The sequence below is a fragment of the Columba livia genome, chromosome 4 (assembly GCF_036013475.1).
Source record: "Columba livia isolate bColLiv1 breed racing homer chromosome 4, bColLiv1.pat.W.v2, whole genome shotgun sequence".
NCBI classification, from domain to species: Eukaryota; Metazoa; Chordata; class Aves; order Columbiformes; family Columbidae; genus Columba; species Columba livia.
This window is the reverse complement of record NC_088605.1, coordinates 51,643,096-51,658,476: the sequence shown is the minus strand read 5'-3', so window position 1 is coordinate 51,658,476 and position 15,381 is coordinate 51,643,096. Positions and strand designations below refer to the sequence as shown.

General features: G+C 41.5%; 1 protein-coding gene across 8 annotated transcripts in view; it reads left to right on the top strand.

Moving 5' to 3' along the window:
* ADAMTS3 (ADAM metallopeptidase with thrombospondin type 1 motif 3) overlaps nt 1-15,381 on the top strand; it is a 164,529-nt gene that overhangs the window by 78,846 nt on the left and 70,302 nt on the right. The gene's annotated exons all lie outside the window — the stretch shown is intronic.

Below are 15,381 nucleotides of genomic sequence, written 5' to 3'. Positions count from 1 at the left end.
TCTAAGTTGTTATTAAGGCTTACCTGTCTATACAACTTCTCTTTAAAATTTGGGTCTGATTTCTTTCTGAGTAATAGCTAAATTGTGCCATGACTGTTACTGTTTTTCCTCTTCTCCTGGTTGCAATTAATGCAGTTTGAAAGCAGTTGTCTTCATTGACTATATTTTGACACATCCAAGGATTCCCCTCTGTCTTGAAGATACTGTGGTTTGTCCATCTGAGAACAATTATCGTGTAGTTTAATCCATTTGCTTCCACCCCGCTTTTAATATTACACAAATCTTCACAAACCAACGTATTTTATAGTTAACATTGAGGTTTTTGACATTATGGTCTGTGTATGAAAGAGCAGCTCCCTTTAGAGCTCTGCCTTTTTTTCTCTCAGCTTCCCAACTTCCTGTTTGTTTTTTGGTTAACGTGTTCTTGGAGCTTAAATGGGTTTGAGAAGAACGGGAAGAACTATGTACAACACAGGGAACTAGAATTAGATACAAATATTAGAGAGGAAGCAAGCAGTGCCCCATTCCCAGTCCATGTGGGTTTTAATTGTTTAGTGTGGTTTAGGAGTTTTGTCTCTGAAAAAGCAGGTAGGAATTGTCAGCGATTTAGAATAAAATCCTATCAGGCTTTTATTAGCCTTTAGAAGATAAGTCTGTGCTGCCAATTGCACCATGGCACAGGGATATCACAGTAGGCTTGGGGACCAGCAGCAGTCTGAAATATGTAGGCTAATTGACCCAGGTTTTCTCTGAAACCTGTACTGCCACAGGTACTTTGCTTTTGGTATCTAAACAAGGTCATTCAAATGTGGCTTTTGCACCTCTGTTGTGTGATTGACTGAACAATGCTGAATAAGCCTTTGTGGTAGTGGCAATGGGCTCACTGCTATGTTTCTACATTGAAACCACTTCGTCTGCTGGACTGGCAGAGTCAGACCACGGTTAGACAGGAAAACTACCATCTTAAGATCAATATCCTAGCAACAATCGCAACACAGTGGAGGATTTATTGCTTCATGTACTGTGTTCTCAGATATAAACACACATATCTTGTTTTGTTTGTTTCTCCTCTTTTTGTTTTATTGCACTTATTTGTGATAAAGTTTCAGTGAGCTTTCTTAGAAAGGTGGGAACCATAAATCTGGGTTTCTGGAGAAGGCATTAGGATGCCTCAAGCTATTGATCAGCATGGGTTTAGCCTTCCCACTTTTGCAGCAACATAACCCTACCCCTGAAGCAGTACCCTCTGCTGATTCCTCTTTGCAGTTGTCTGTAGCCTCTTTCAGGAACGATGGCATATCGCATGCACCACTGTATTGTTGTCATCATTAACTTTGTGTAGAGGTTGATTTCCTTAGAAGTGCATTGCATGAAACACTCAAGAAATTAGATGGGAAATCCTGCCTCATTCTTTTGAGAAATGCTGTGGGATTACAAACCTGTTAACGTATATGGGTAGGCCTTGGTCTTCACATACAGAAATGCTTAAATAGTCTTATTTTTATTTTTTACCTCTTTCAAATAAGCCCCTCAAGACACGTAGCAGAAGATGAAAAGACACGTGGGTATTTCAGAAAGAAAAGTGAAGTTATAGAGTGATAGTACTTTTTCTTTTTTTTCTTCTTTCTTTTTCCTTTTTTTAAAAAAAAAAAAATTTCATCTTCTCTCAAGTTAAGGAGCTAGGAAAATATACCAGAAGCTGAACCTTTTAAAAAAATGGTACAGATATCCTTTAAACTGGTGGGGGTCTGTGTTCTTTGTGGGTATGCGCACACAATTCAGACTCCTTGAAGGAACGCTTTGTTGATTATTGCCTTTTTATACCCCACTCTTTTCAGTCATTCTGGTGTGAACAAGATCTGTTGCGTATAAACTGTCCTGAATGCTTGGTGGTTGTATTATGCTTATAAAATGGCCCATCTTCTATGCTCTCATCCTTAGGTATCAGGGAAATGTGGATAATTTTCCACATTTTGACAGACCAGTGCCAGAAATGGTTATTTATATTTTGTGGGTAATTGGTCTGCTAATTCAAAGGATCTCATTTTACTGTATCTCTTGGAACCTCATCTTTCTTCTGCTAATGTGAGGCAATGTCGGGACATGCAAATAGTAGTAGGTCCTGACCAGTTAATCTTAAAATCCTTAAAAACAAAACAACAAAAAAAAAACCAAAACCAACCAACCAAAAACCCCTAATTGGTAGCTGCTGTCTCCATTGCACTGGGTAAGCCTGTTTGCTGGTTTGAAGTCCTGAGCTCAGGTTAGTTCTTCTGGACAGAGGAAACTTTGTCTTTTGCAGGACAGCAGCCAAGGCCCCTCCTGGGAAGTCCTGGCTATTGAAAACCACTTAAAGATAGCAGGATGTGACATGGCATCAACAAATGTCAAGTGGATTTCTCCCCTGAGAACAGACAAGACTCTTGATTATTCTTCCTTGTGAAGAACCGGATCAGACAGGAGTCATAGAGAAAAGCATGTGAAAACTGTCAGCTCATAATGTTGAAGGAGGTGGAACAAGAATTACCATACCACATTTTCAAAATACATGTACAGCCCCAATTTTTGTCTAAATTTGAGAAAATGATTGAAAACTTCTATCTGTGCTCAGAAGTGCATCATGATCCTGGTGGCAGACTACAAATTAACAGGTATATGCTTACAGCAAGTGACAGTAAGTCAAGACAGGCTGCTCAGACTGCAGAGGACCTTCTCACTGAGCTTGGTAGGAATACAGAGAAATATGTGGCTCTCAGAATTGCCTAGAAATTTCCAGCTGTTGCAGAATGCATTCCTTTGACTTGTGCTGGAGGAGAAACAGAAATGTATTTACTGACAGTGAGGACTTAGGCCAGCAATCCTAATGAATCTCTTCAGGTTGGGAAAAGGTGATAGATGCATGGGGGGAGGAGGGGAGGTACTATTTCCACAGCAAACAGCCTCTGGACATCCATTACTCTGGCAGTCTGAAAAGGGGGGAACTAGTTTCAGCTATGATGGGTTGCAGCATTTAGCCTACCAAATGGTTATTTTTAGACTAAAGTGAGTGAGCTGCTTAGAGAATAACCTCTTATGAAGTGTTACTACTTGAGTATTATCATCCTTGTCTGATACTCTTTCATGAAGACAACTTCTGCAAGGCTCTACACTATTTCTGAAAATATTTTAAGTAGTTGCTATACATCCTCTGCTAACGTGGACATACCTTGTGGGTCAGCAGTTTGCAGGATGCCACCCAGCATATGCTGTGTTGTAGCATTTGACCACTCTATAGGGTCACAAATCTGAGGAGTGGAAAATGCTCTACCTTCTGCATGAGTGTCAATGCTCAGGAAGAAGGGTGTGCCCAGGCCAGGAGGATGCAGTAGTAGAGCTTATGAGACTCTTTTTTTAAAGACACTGGGCATTTGTTTTTAAACATCTGGGATGAGCATCTGGTTAGGTATAGTCTGGGAATCCTATCATAGAGCCAGATGACCTCTAGAGTTCTTCATAGGTGTAAATATGCATGGTTGTCTCCTAACTGCTTTTCTGTAACAGATTGCCCTGGCATGACAGTTTGTAAGCTTGGCTTCCCCGGTAATTTAAGTCTTGATTGTAAAGACACTGGTGATCTGTGACTTCATATTGGGGGAGAAGGGTCTGGGGGACAGAGAATGAGCATACAGGACTGAAAAAAATGGAAGAATGTATGAAGCTGTCATGTTAAAACATCATTTAAGTTAATCTTTAAGCTTTTATCACTAAAATATCTTTTCACTTAAGCATTTAAAGAAATGCTTTCTGGACAAGCCTGAGTTGGAAGGTTTTGAAAGACTGGTGATGATATCATTCTGTCTGGCCGGGATGAAAAGAATCTGTTCTCCTTTGTTAATAAGCTGACAAACATCAGTGAGATGTGTGATCATTAACCTTATTCCTTGAAAGCATTCAAGAAACAATAGAAACAGACAAAGAACTGTAGAGTTTAGAATGAAATTTGCACTCAGGAGGCCTTCTCTGCAAGTCCTGCTGAGTCAGGCTCAGGTGTATGGTAAAATAAAATCAAAAATGTATTTCTGAGAAACGTAAAAGCCTCATCCAAGTCCACTGTAATTGGTGAGATGACTCAGATTTATGTTAGGAGGCTGATGAGGCAGGTTTTGGATCACACTCTGCTTGAGCTGATCACAGAGAGTTCGATTTATCTTTCCTCCTGTGCATTCATTTCTTATTTTTTTATGTGCACTTTCTTTTCATATGGTATAATGATGACATCCAACCTTAAGCTTGGAAGTTACGCAGGTTGTTAAATGTACCCAAAAGTTTTCACCCGGAGAGCAATTCAGATTAAAGTACTTTTGTAATTATTTCCTAACAGAACACAAGGGATACAAGGAATAGGAGCCTTTATCTCCCAGCTTCCTTTCAGAATTTTCATTTTCCCTAAAGAACCCAAGTGCTTGTGTGGCTGATGGTGTTGCCATGGCACAGGGTTCAAGTGTCTTTGTCCCAGGTGGGAAACATGTAGGAGGAAGAAATTATTTGGGAGTTACTCCTGGTTGCTGGGAAATGAAACCCTGGAACAGAAGGCAGAAGAATGGGAAGACTATTGCCTGCTCGGAGACCTCCCTCAGCTCTTCCCCAGGCACATTCGTATTACTTAGAGATGTTGTCATGACAGAAGGTGTCTGAACTCTTTCTCAGCATAATTTCTCATAACCTATGTTCCGAGGGAGGATATTTTACATACTCCACAGGACACCACACATGTTTGGGAATCAGCAATAACAGGAAAGATGGAACTGATTTCTCTGGAGACTTAGTACATGACATCTTGCAACATGCTCTGGTACAATATAGGAATTCTTGCCAAAGTTGCATTGGTGGCAATAACCTGTGTATGTGTTCGTCTGAAGACATCCTTTCTCTTTATCCAGAACTGCTAGAGCTTTTGCTTTCAGCTGTCTTCTATAAAACAAAATCAATATGATTAATTGAAGTTCTTGATTGATTGTTTGTTGGGTTAGGTTGGTTTGTTTTATTTTTTTCAGGTAAGAGTTTGCTTAATCAAAGGAAAGGTAGTCAACAAAGTACTTTTCCAAACAAAGGCAAATGACTATTGGTGATGAATGTATTTAAAATACATGAGGTAAAAAGAAAAGTGATCTAAGGAAGAGATGAAGTGGGAGGAAAAATGATGAGAAAACCATCATGCACTTCTATAAATCAAAGTAGATGAGTAATATCTTTGACTGCAATGTAATACAGCTCTCTCCAAGGGTTTGAGCATGTGTTTGCTTGCAGAGAGAAGTGTACTCTCAGCATGTTTAGGCGTAACCTGAACTAGATTCTACCTCACTCGCTTGGATATCAGTATCAGTCAGTATAACTGTAATATCAACTCATTATCACAAAATATAACCAAGCAGCTACGTATATTATTGGATGTGCAGAGCCACTGTTGCTTTGGTCTCAACTCAGAATGCCCTGTGGTAAACATGGCCCAGGATGTGTGTCTTCTGTAGGCTTTCGTATGAGGTCTAGCCCATAATTAGTTTTCAGATCTGCTTTCTTTCTCCTTGAAGTTCATAGTTGGGCGTGGCCAACTTGTCCTCAGGTGTAGTTTGGGATTCATCTTGTACTTGGAAAGTGTCTTGGGTTTAGTATTTCCTGTCTCTCCTCTCTTTTTTGAATGCTATCTGTCACCAGAGACCTACAGGAAGACTGGACAGTTGGCTAAGGAATTGGCTTAGTGAGCCGGTTTTCCTGCTCATTAAGTCAACTTGATGTCATGTACTTCCACTAATGTGCTGGAGATGCTATTTAGCAATTAGTTGCCAGAGCTCAGTGATGAATGCTAATATCTTCATATGAGCAGTTATTTACATCCAGCTTCAGGAAAAAAAAATAAATCCAATTCTTCCTTAGATAAGCATCCAAAATTAGTGATGTGAATGGATAAAAATTAAGGTGCTTGTCTGTAGACTGTGAATTAGATACTGTCTTTTGGGACATCTCTCATTTCCCTTTGTGGACCTATCTGCTTGGCCTCTGTGATGCAGCGTTTCATAGAATCAAAGCACAGTAACTCAGCAGTTGTGTTTTCAGTATTTCCAAGGATGGAGATCCCATTACCTTTCTGGGCCCCTGTTCCAGTGTTTGAACACCCTCACTATGATTTTTTTTTTTTATTTAGTTCCTACCATCTAATTGGAATTTCCTGTGTTCCAACTCTTGTCCGTTACCTCTCATTCATTAAAAACCTTTTGAACAGTGGTGGTCACTGTGTCCAGAAATTGAGGAGGCAGTGAGGTAGCTGGGTGTTTCCTGGCATATTCATTATCAAGCTTTGACCTTTCAAAATTGATGTAATAATTGGTCTACATTAAAGGTTGAGTTAATATGCATAAAGCATTTGCATGTGTCAAATGCTCATAGAATCAAAGAGTCAGAGAATGGTAGAGATTGGAAAGGGCCTCGAAAGATCATCTAGTCCATTCCCCCCACCAGAGCAGGAACACCTAGATGAGGTGGAAGGTGTCCAGGTGGGTTTTGAAAGCCTCCAGAGAAAGAAACTCCACAGCCTCCCTGGGCAGCCTGTTCCAGTGCTCTGTCACCGTCACTGAGAAGAAGTTTCTTCTCAAATTTAAGCGCAACCTCCTGTGTTCCAGTTTGCACCCGTTGCCCCTTGTCCTGTCATTGGTTGTCACTGAGAAGAGCGTGGTTCCATCCTCGTGACACTCACCCTTTACATATTTATAAACATTAATGAGGTCACGCCTCAGTCTCCTCTTCTCCAAGCTAAAGAGACCCAGCTCCTTCAGCCTTTCCTCATAAGGGAGATGCTCTACTCCCTTAATCATCTTTGTTGCCCTGCGCTGGACTCTCTCCAGCAGTTCCCCCTGTCCTTCTGGAACTGAGGGGCCCAGAACTGGACACGATATTCCAGATATGGTCTCACCAGGGCAGAGTAGAGGGGAAGGAGAGCCTCTCTGGACCTACTAACCACCCCCCTTCTAATACACCCCAGGGCACCATTGGCCTTATTGGCCGTAAGGGCACAGTGCTGGCTCATGGTCATCCTGCTGTCCACTAGGACCCCCAGATCCCTTTCCCCTATACTGCTCTCCAGCAGGTCATTCCCCAACTTATACTGGTACCTGGAGTTGTTCTTGCCCACATGCAAGACTCTATATGTGCCCTTGTTATATTTCATTAAATTTTTCCCTGCCCAGCTCTCCAGCCTGTCCAGGTCTCACTGGATGGCAGCACAGCCTTCTGGCATGTCAACCACTTCTCCCAGTTTGGTGTCATCAGCAAACCTGCTGACAGTGCACTCTATTCCCTCATCCAAGTTGTTGATGAACGTATGTAATAGTACTGGTCCCAGTACCGATCCTTGAGGCACTCCACTGGTTACAGGCCTCCAACTATGGCCCATTGACCACAGCTCTCTGGCTTCTTCAGCCGTTTACAGTCCACCTTGCTACCGGATCGTCCAGTCCACGCTTCCTCAGTTTAGCTGTGAGGATGCTGTGGGAGACTGTGTCAAATGCTTTACTGAAATCAAGATAGACCACATCCACTGCTTTACCATCACCTATTCACCTGGTTATCTCCTCATAGAAGCCTATGAAGTTGGTTAAGCATGACTTCCCCTTGGTGAAGCCATGTTGACTGCCCCTAATGATCCTCTTATCCTTGATATGCCTTGAGACGATGCTAAGGATAAGTTGTCCCATCAGCTTTCCAGGGATGGAGGTGAGGCTGACCGGTGTGTAGTTACCTGGGTTCTCCTTCCTGCCCTTTTTGAAGAGTGAAGTGACATTTTCTTTCCTCCAGTCCTCAGGCACCTCTCCGATTTCGCATGACTTAGCAAAGATAACGGAGAGTGGCCTAGCAGTGACTTCAGCCGGCTCCCTCAGAACCCACAGGTGCATCCCATCTGAACCCATGAATTTATGAATGTCCAGATTGCTTAACTGGTCCCTAACCCAGTCCTCCTCAACCAAGGCAAGACTCCTCCATTGTCCTGACTTCTTCTGGGGCCTCAGGGGTATGGGGCTCCTCAGGACAGCATCTGGCAGTGTAAACAGAGACATCATTTTAAAAAGATCATCCCTTATTATAAAAAGAGTCCTAAGGGTTAGTAAATGTATTGAGATTATATTCCACGTATATTCAAGAAATTATATTCATGAAGTGCACTGCTTTAGACCTGCTATACTGCTTGTCAGTGAGGCTGTGATACAAAAGCTGAGGTTCAGAGTGGTGCAGCGCTTGGGGAAGGAGTCCATTCGTGGTAGGCACCTAATTATAAAATTAAACATAAATATAAGATCCATAGTCTCTGCTATGCAGGCTTTAACCTGTTGCTCCGGAATACGTAGGAGTAAAAGAAAATCCAGACTTCTTATGTGAGAAAAAGCTTGTATAATTTTTTTAAGAAAGAAACGTGAGCAGGATTGGATCAAAAGGTGCTAGAAAGTGACTTACATGCTCTGTCTGTGTCAGAGAGGTTGCACGTACCTCCTAATGATGGGATTGCTGCGTGATAACTCTTGCTTTACTGTGTGTACTGCATCAAGATGTCCCCTGGAGTTCACTGACTACTTCCGTTTGTTCCTCTAAAGTGCTGCACAGACAATAAGTAGCAGTAAACTTACCTTGTCTGTCTTATGTGAGATGACACAGTATTGGGCAACCAGAGCTGACAGGAATGCACATGCAAATGACTAATGATGGGAGTAGAGACATCCATCTGTTTAAGTCATCTTCAGTTCTTGGCAATAACAAAGGAAAATTTTTCTTAAATAAAACCAAGAATAAAGGTTTGATTCCAACCACAGGCAACTAAAATCAGAGTAGTAAAACACAGCAATCTGTATGAAGGGAAAATTGAAAAAATGGAGAAAGATCAGTACATGCAACTTGCAACCTTTCCAACGGTTATCCAGTTTCTCAATAAAAAAGATAATAACTGTTGCCATGTGAAGGGAGCCTGTGTCATTTACAGATAGTATTCTTAAAGTAATCTCCAAAGACATGAAGACATGGCAAGGTAAGGACCACACTGTGTGCCTTTTCAGCTCATGTCCAGCATAATGGATAGATCTGGTGTCCTGTCAAAGAGGAGCATCTTGTAGGACTTACCTTTGTTTCTGATGAATAAGGAGGTGCTAACCATGGTGCTTTGTCTGTATTGGTATACACCAGCCAGCACTCCATGCCTTCCCTCAGCACGGAGGTCACTGGAGCTGGTTTTGTGTACTTGTTGGCTCTCAGTAGCTCCAGTAACTCACTGGAGATGATGCTTTTCAGAGCAGCCTGATTCCCAAAATGAGAGTCATAGTGTCAGATAAAAATACAGTGAAAGAACAAGTAGCTCTTGCCAAGATTTCCTCTCCTGCTGCCAGTTTCATTCCCATTGTTTGAGGTGGGAGGTCAGGAGAAGCTTTGAAAGCAAGGATTATATTAATACAGGTTAACCAGTCTTATAAAACCAACCATTATCAAAAAATCCAAAGCCCTGCCTGTAGCACCAGTCTTTGAGCCAACCATTTAGCGACTGAATTTTCCTATTCCATCCCACATCGTCCCTTGAAGATGGAAGGAGTGAAGAGAAGATCACTTGAGCCCCTGAGTCTTTCACCATCCTTCCCAAGGCCTTGAAAAAGTTCTTCATTCCCCTCAGACTACGGGAAGCAGCTTTCTCCTGTCTGGAAGACCAGCAGCGGGTAGTAGTCTGTCGGGTGCACGAGTTTTGGGGAGCTCTCTAGCGATATCCTTGATCCGGGCTCCAGGTAGACTACAAACTTCCCTAAGATGAGGGTCAGCTCTGCATATTGGGCCCTCTGTTCCTTTCAGAAGGGAATTTCCTATTCCTATTACAATCACCCTTCTTTCTTATCAGAGGCAGTCTTAAGTTGTGAAGTCAACCGCGTCTTCCTATGTGATCTTGTAGGTAGGCTTGGCACCACCTCCTCAACTACCTCTTCTTCAAGATCCAGGGCCTCAAACCTATTATGGAGGGGCACCTAGGGAGACATAGCAGGCAGGGAGAGGGGCTGCCTGTGACGCCGAACTGGAATACGCTTCCAACCCTCGTCATCTTTTAGGTCCCCTACCTCTGCCCCCACATCTGGAATATTGTGTCCAGTTCTGGGCCCCTCATTTCAAGAAGGACAGGGAACTGCTGGAGAGGGTCCAGCGTAGGGCAACGAAGATGATTAAGGGAATGGAGCACCTCCCTTATGAAGAAAGGCTGAGGGAGCTAGGTCTCTTTAGTTTGGAGAAGAGGAGGCTAAGGGGGGACCTCATTAATATTTATAAATATATAAAGGGTGAGTGCCATGGGGATGGAGCCAGGCTCTTCTCGGTGGCAAACAATGATAGGACAAGGGGTAATGGGATCAAGCTGGAACACAAGAGGTTCCACTTAAATTTGAGAAAAAACTTCTTCTCGGTAAGGGTGACAGAGCGCTGGAACAGGCTGCCCAGGGAGGTTGTGGAGTCTCCTTCTCTGGAGACATTCAAAACCCGCCTGGACATGTTCCTGTGCGACCTCACCTAAGCATTCCTTCTCCAGCAGGGGGGATTGGACTAGATGATCTTATGAGGTCCCTTCCAATCCCAAACATACTGTGATACTGTGTAACCATAAAGGTCACAAGTGCTGGACAGCGTTGTAGAGCTGAGCTCCCTAGTTCAGGTGAGAAGTAGCTCATTTCTAGTGCTGAGCTTGATAAGAAAGACACATATGAGATGGTTAAAAATTCTGGGAAGTTGGCTGGGTAAGGTAGCAAAGAGCAGAGGGTGGTGTTCCTCAGCGGTTCCAGGGATTATTCCAGTCATCTGCCCTTCCCCAGCCATGCGCTCCTCATGCTGTCAAACAGAGTATGTACCAGAACAGTCTTGTCTGAAAAAACACACTAATTGGAAGCAGAAGAGCTGCCTTGTCAAGATGAGTTTATGTGAATTAGAGGTCAGGAACATGAGGAAATAAATCCTCCTACAGCTTGCGGGGGCTGATACTTGTTTATTCTTGTTTATGTGTTTTACATACACATTGTACTACTTTAGTACTGTAATTGGATACTAAGAAAGCACCAAGATACTAATGGAAAGAAAAGATCCTTTTAAAGTCATTCTGCGTTCTACAGTTGATGTTTTTAACCTATGTCTTTTATTGGAAAATGAATCCAAATATGGCACTTTGTATCATAATACAAAATCATAATTTTTGTACCATATGACTATTGCTGTATTTTTTCCCCTAAGTTTTCTGCAGTATTGGCATTTCTTACTATTGGCATACCTGGTTTTAATGAGTTCATCACTCAGTGAGTTTTAGAAAGATTTTAGCAATGCAGGAATAGATAAGAATCCAAACTAAAGGGGGAACTACACAACGTAATTCAGTTTGTATGTTTGAAAATTTCTGGATATTACGTAGTCACCCCTGCTTTATGATAAAGGAGAAAGAAAAGTGATCTTGTGTACTTTCAATGAGCAATTTGGATGCTTGCAGAGACTGTCTGGCACGTTGCCTTTACGAGGGCTGCATGGGATTGCTGCGTGATAACTCTTGCTTTACTGTGTGTACTGCATCAAGATGTCCCCTGGAGTTCACTGAATACTTCCGTTTGTTACTCTAAAGTGCTGCACAGACATTAAGTAGCAGTAAACGTACCTTGTCTGTCTTATGTGAGATGACACAGTATTGGGCAACCAGAGCTGACAGGAATGCACGTGCAAATTACTAACGTGAGAACACCATCCTTGCAGTTAATTTTGCTCCCAGTATACAGAGTTTCTTCAGATCCATTTCTGGGTTACAGAAGTGTGTAAATCTTTCCAAAATGCAATGGTAAAGCACTGCAGAGTAACAATATGACCCAGCTGTTGTTTGCTATGAAAACAGTGTGTTGTTTTTTTTTACCAGAATGCCTTGCCTAATCTTTCAAGTAGTCTAATAACATGGGATAAGATAGTCAAGATAGTTAGGATTCTAGCGGTTATTAAAAGATATGCAAGTCCGAGTCTGCAATTTGAGTTGGGAAAAAAGAGAATTGCTATCTAAGGGAAGCTGGATTCTCCTGCCATAGTGATGGGGAGAGGCTGACCTGTGGGAAACCTCTTAGGCTCTGTCAAATACGGTGTGGTTTGGGAAGAAAACCCAGAAAGCGATGAAGAGCTTTACTGGCCTGTACCTTTGCAAATAGCCAAGGAAAGCTTTTTGTTTGTGTGTCTTCTTTAGCAGCATGATTGGCAGTGCCTTTTTTTTTAAAAATTCTCTGGAAAAGTCTGAGGACATCTCTGAAGGAGAGGCACAAGTAAGGGCTCTGGTGTAGCCTTTGGAGTCTTAAGGCTCCACATGGATAACAAGCAGGCTGCTTCATCTGAAAAGCTAGAGTGGTGTGCATGCCAGAGAGCAGGTTTATCCCAGACCAGGGTGGCATAGCTAGATGACTAATGAATATAAATCTGTTAGCAATGCTAAGGCAACAGAAAGTAATAACACTGCTAATTATTTACAAAAGTCAAAGAGTGGTGTGACAGTGACAGGTTTGTTTCCTGCCCTGAAGTGTCTCGTAAGTTTTTGGGCTTGTGTTTTTCCTTTCATGTGACAGTTAATGCTATCATAGTTTTACCAATTTGGTATCTATTCCTACATTCAGTCTTGACAGTATTTCAATTGTGCTGCAAAGTGCTATACTTACAGTTGAGAAGATCCATTTCTTTTTACAACATTTGACTGAGTGGGGATGAACTCATGATTCAGGACAAGCCTCCAGGGCTCAGTTTGGACTAGATGTGTAAGATGCTCTGTCTGTCCAGCTACCAGGAAAAATGGGCCATGTGGCTAAGTGGTGCATGCAAACAGTTCCAGCTAGTGGCTTCTCTGGCAGCCTGGTGCTGGGAGCAGATTTGTCTCAAAATCAAAGGATCATTTGTCTAGCAACGTCACAAGCGATGGCATGCTGAGTTGTGTCACCTTCCGCCTCTCCCAGCAGCTCTGTGTGGTAAGAAAGAGCTACTTAAGCAGGTAGATTGGAGAGGACTCTAGGGAAGAGAAGAAGCCACTGAGAATGTTCCATGGAAGCTCTGAAAGCAGCATGAGCAATACCACTGGGAATGATTGCAGACCTCTCTGCCAGATTCTGCAGGCCTTGCTGGCCTCTGAAGGAGTTTTATTGGGGAGAAAATAATAATAAAAATAAAAGTAATAATTTAAAAAAGGCTGGCCTTCCTCAGGGGTTGTAGTTTTAAGGTAGTGTGCGCTTTAAAATGGAAAAAAAAGCCCAAACCAACAAACCTTTCTGGAAGCAGAAAGGCCTGCCTTTCTGTGTCTCTAGTACTCCTTCAGCCAGCCGAATAGACTCTGATTCTTCCTTGTGTTTTCATAGCAGTAACAGGTAATGACACTCCTAGGCTCACTTACTTCAGGGCTGGGTCTGTGGCTTGTCTTGCTGCCTACAGCTGTGCTGTTCCAGATGTTGAATATGGCTTAGCAACATGGTGCTGGGGACATTTACTGTTGTGTTTTAATATGGGCGGAGTTATCCTGGAAAGCTCATCAGGAAAAAGGCAAGAAGCAATCCCTGAGAAGCCAGTTTACAGAAGAAGCTTGAATAAATGACATAGTCACAACTTTATTAAAATGTTTTTGAAATGTAAGTCTTTAAGAAATTATTTTACCCAATAGGGAAAGATTTTTGGATTGTTGAAAAAAATTGTGAAGGTAATGATTTCATTTTTGAGAACTTGAGAAGCTATGATTTTCACAACTGAAAGCAGTTGAAAACACAACATAAATACTTCCTTTGAATCACATCTGTGTTACATTTCTTATAATACAGAGTGTGCGTAGCGCTTGGTGCTTTTTGTCTTGGATTTATTTTTCACTTAGATCTTGGATTTCCTAACTGACTCAAGTTAGAAATAAGTGTCTCTTGCTTCTTCCATTTTTGGATGTAGATTTTGATTTTGGGTTTTTTTTGAGTGTCTGTGATTTGATGATAAAGATTCTTTGTGTGGTTTTTTTACACTTGCTTAGGGCAGAAAGGAAGGCTGTAAGCATTTTTTTTTCTGCAAGAACAGTTCCTCAGGAAATGATCCTGTAGTACACCTGGAGTTTTTTATTTCCTAAACTATGTGTACGAACTCTGGTATGCCTACCGCAGCCTATCTGAAAATGATACAGGCAAGCTGGCCAGGCTGCCTTGCTTGTGGTCTACCCCCACAGCAGAACCCAAGCATATGGAGCTGGGGAACAAACACCTGTTGAGCATGATTAGGAAGCTCTGACAAATCCTTTATGCCTCATATTGAACAGTTTTTCAGGTTAAGAGAAACTGCATTCTGATCTGCAAGGGTTAAGGTCAACATGAATATTTTCTCAGTTTTCTCACAACATAGAGTGAATATCTCAAGCTTAACTTAAAAATTGTGTTGTTGAACATTTCCGGATGCGTTAAGTCCAAGACACTTGGTCCTTTGCGCCCATGTACTTTTGGGAGTCAAATGTCATTCAGTTGATTTTCTCCAGATGGTAAATATTTCTCTGTTTCTCCTTTCACAGACATGACCCTTTTCATGTGAAAGTGGTGTTATTACTCAGCTGATCTACATTCCAAGTGTCAGATATAGTATGTTTGTTTGTTTTCCTAATGTTGTTTCCTGCTCCCATGTTGTTATCTCTTTATAGTTTACCCAGTTTAGGCTTCCTTTATTGTTCACCAAAGCTCTGACATATTTATTGAAAATTCAGCTGGTACTTCTAGACTGAGAGTAATTCAAAATAGATCTATTGTTTTAATTTGCTCTGGGGCAAAAGCTGTTTTGAAAATCCTGGAAAAGTATCTTAAAATGAAAGCGTAACTCATTCTGCTCTGTGATTTATTAATAAAATACAATTAATATAATCACAGATTATATAATTAATAGCAGCAGAGATTTTTTTTTTTTCAGCAAAAGTGTTGGATATCTTTTTTAGATCTGTGATAGCAACAGAAATCCAGTTCACAAAATGTTTGATTATCTTTTTAATTTTTTTGAAATGCTACATTTTAACTAACACTTAGTGAGTATACAGGAACCATATAATTCATTCTTATAACTATTGTAAATAGTTTGTCCCTAACAGTGCTTGAAAGTGCACTACTGCATAACTGGCTTCTGCTCAGGTTTTTTCATAGCCAAATAAATGTTGTTTGGGGTTTTTTTTTATCACTAATCACAAGTGAATTTGCTAAGAGATGCATTTGAGTCTGTGCTTTGGTATTTTACCAGTATTTCACAATTTGCTTTCACAGGGTTGATTCTTGATTTATTTCAAGTCTTCTTTATTAATCTGTTTGCAGAGTTTTCCCTGACAAGAATAAGTAAAAATATATT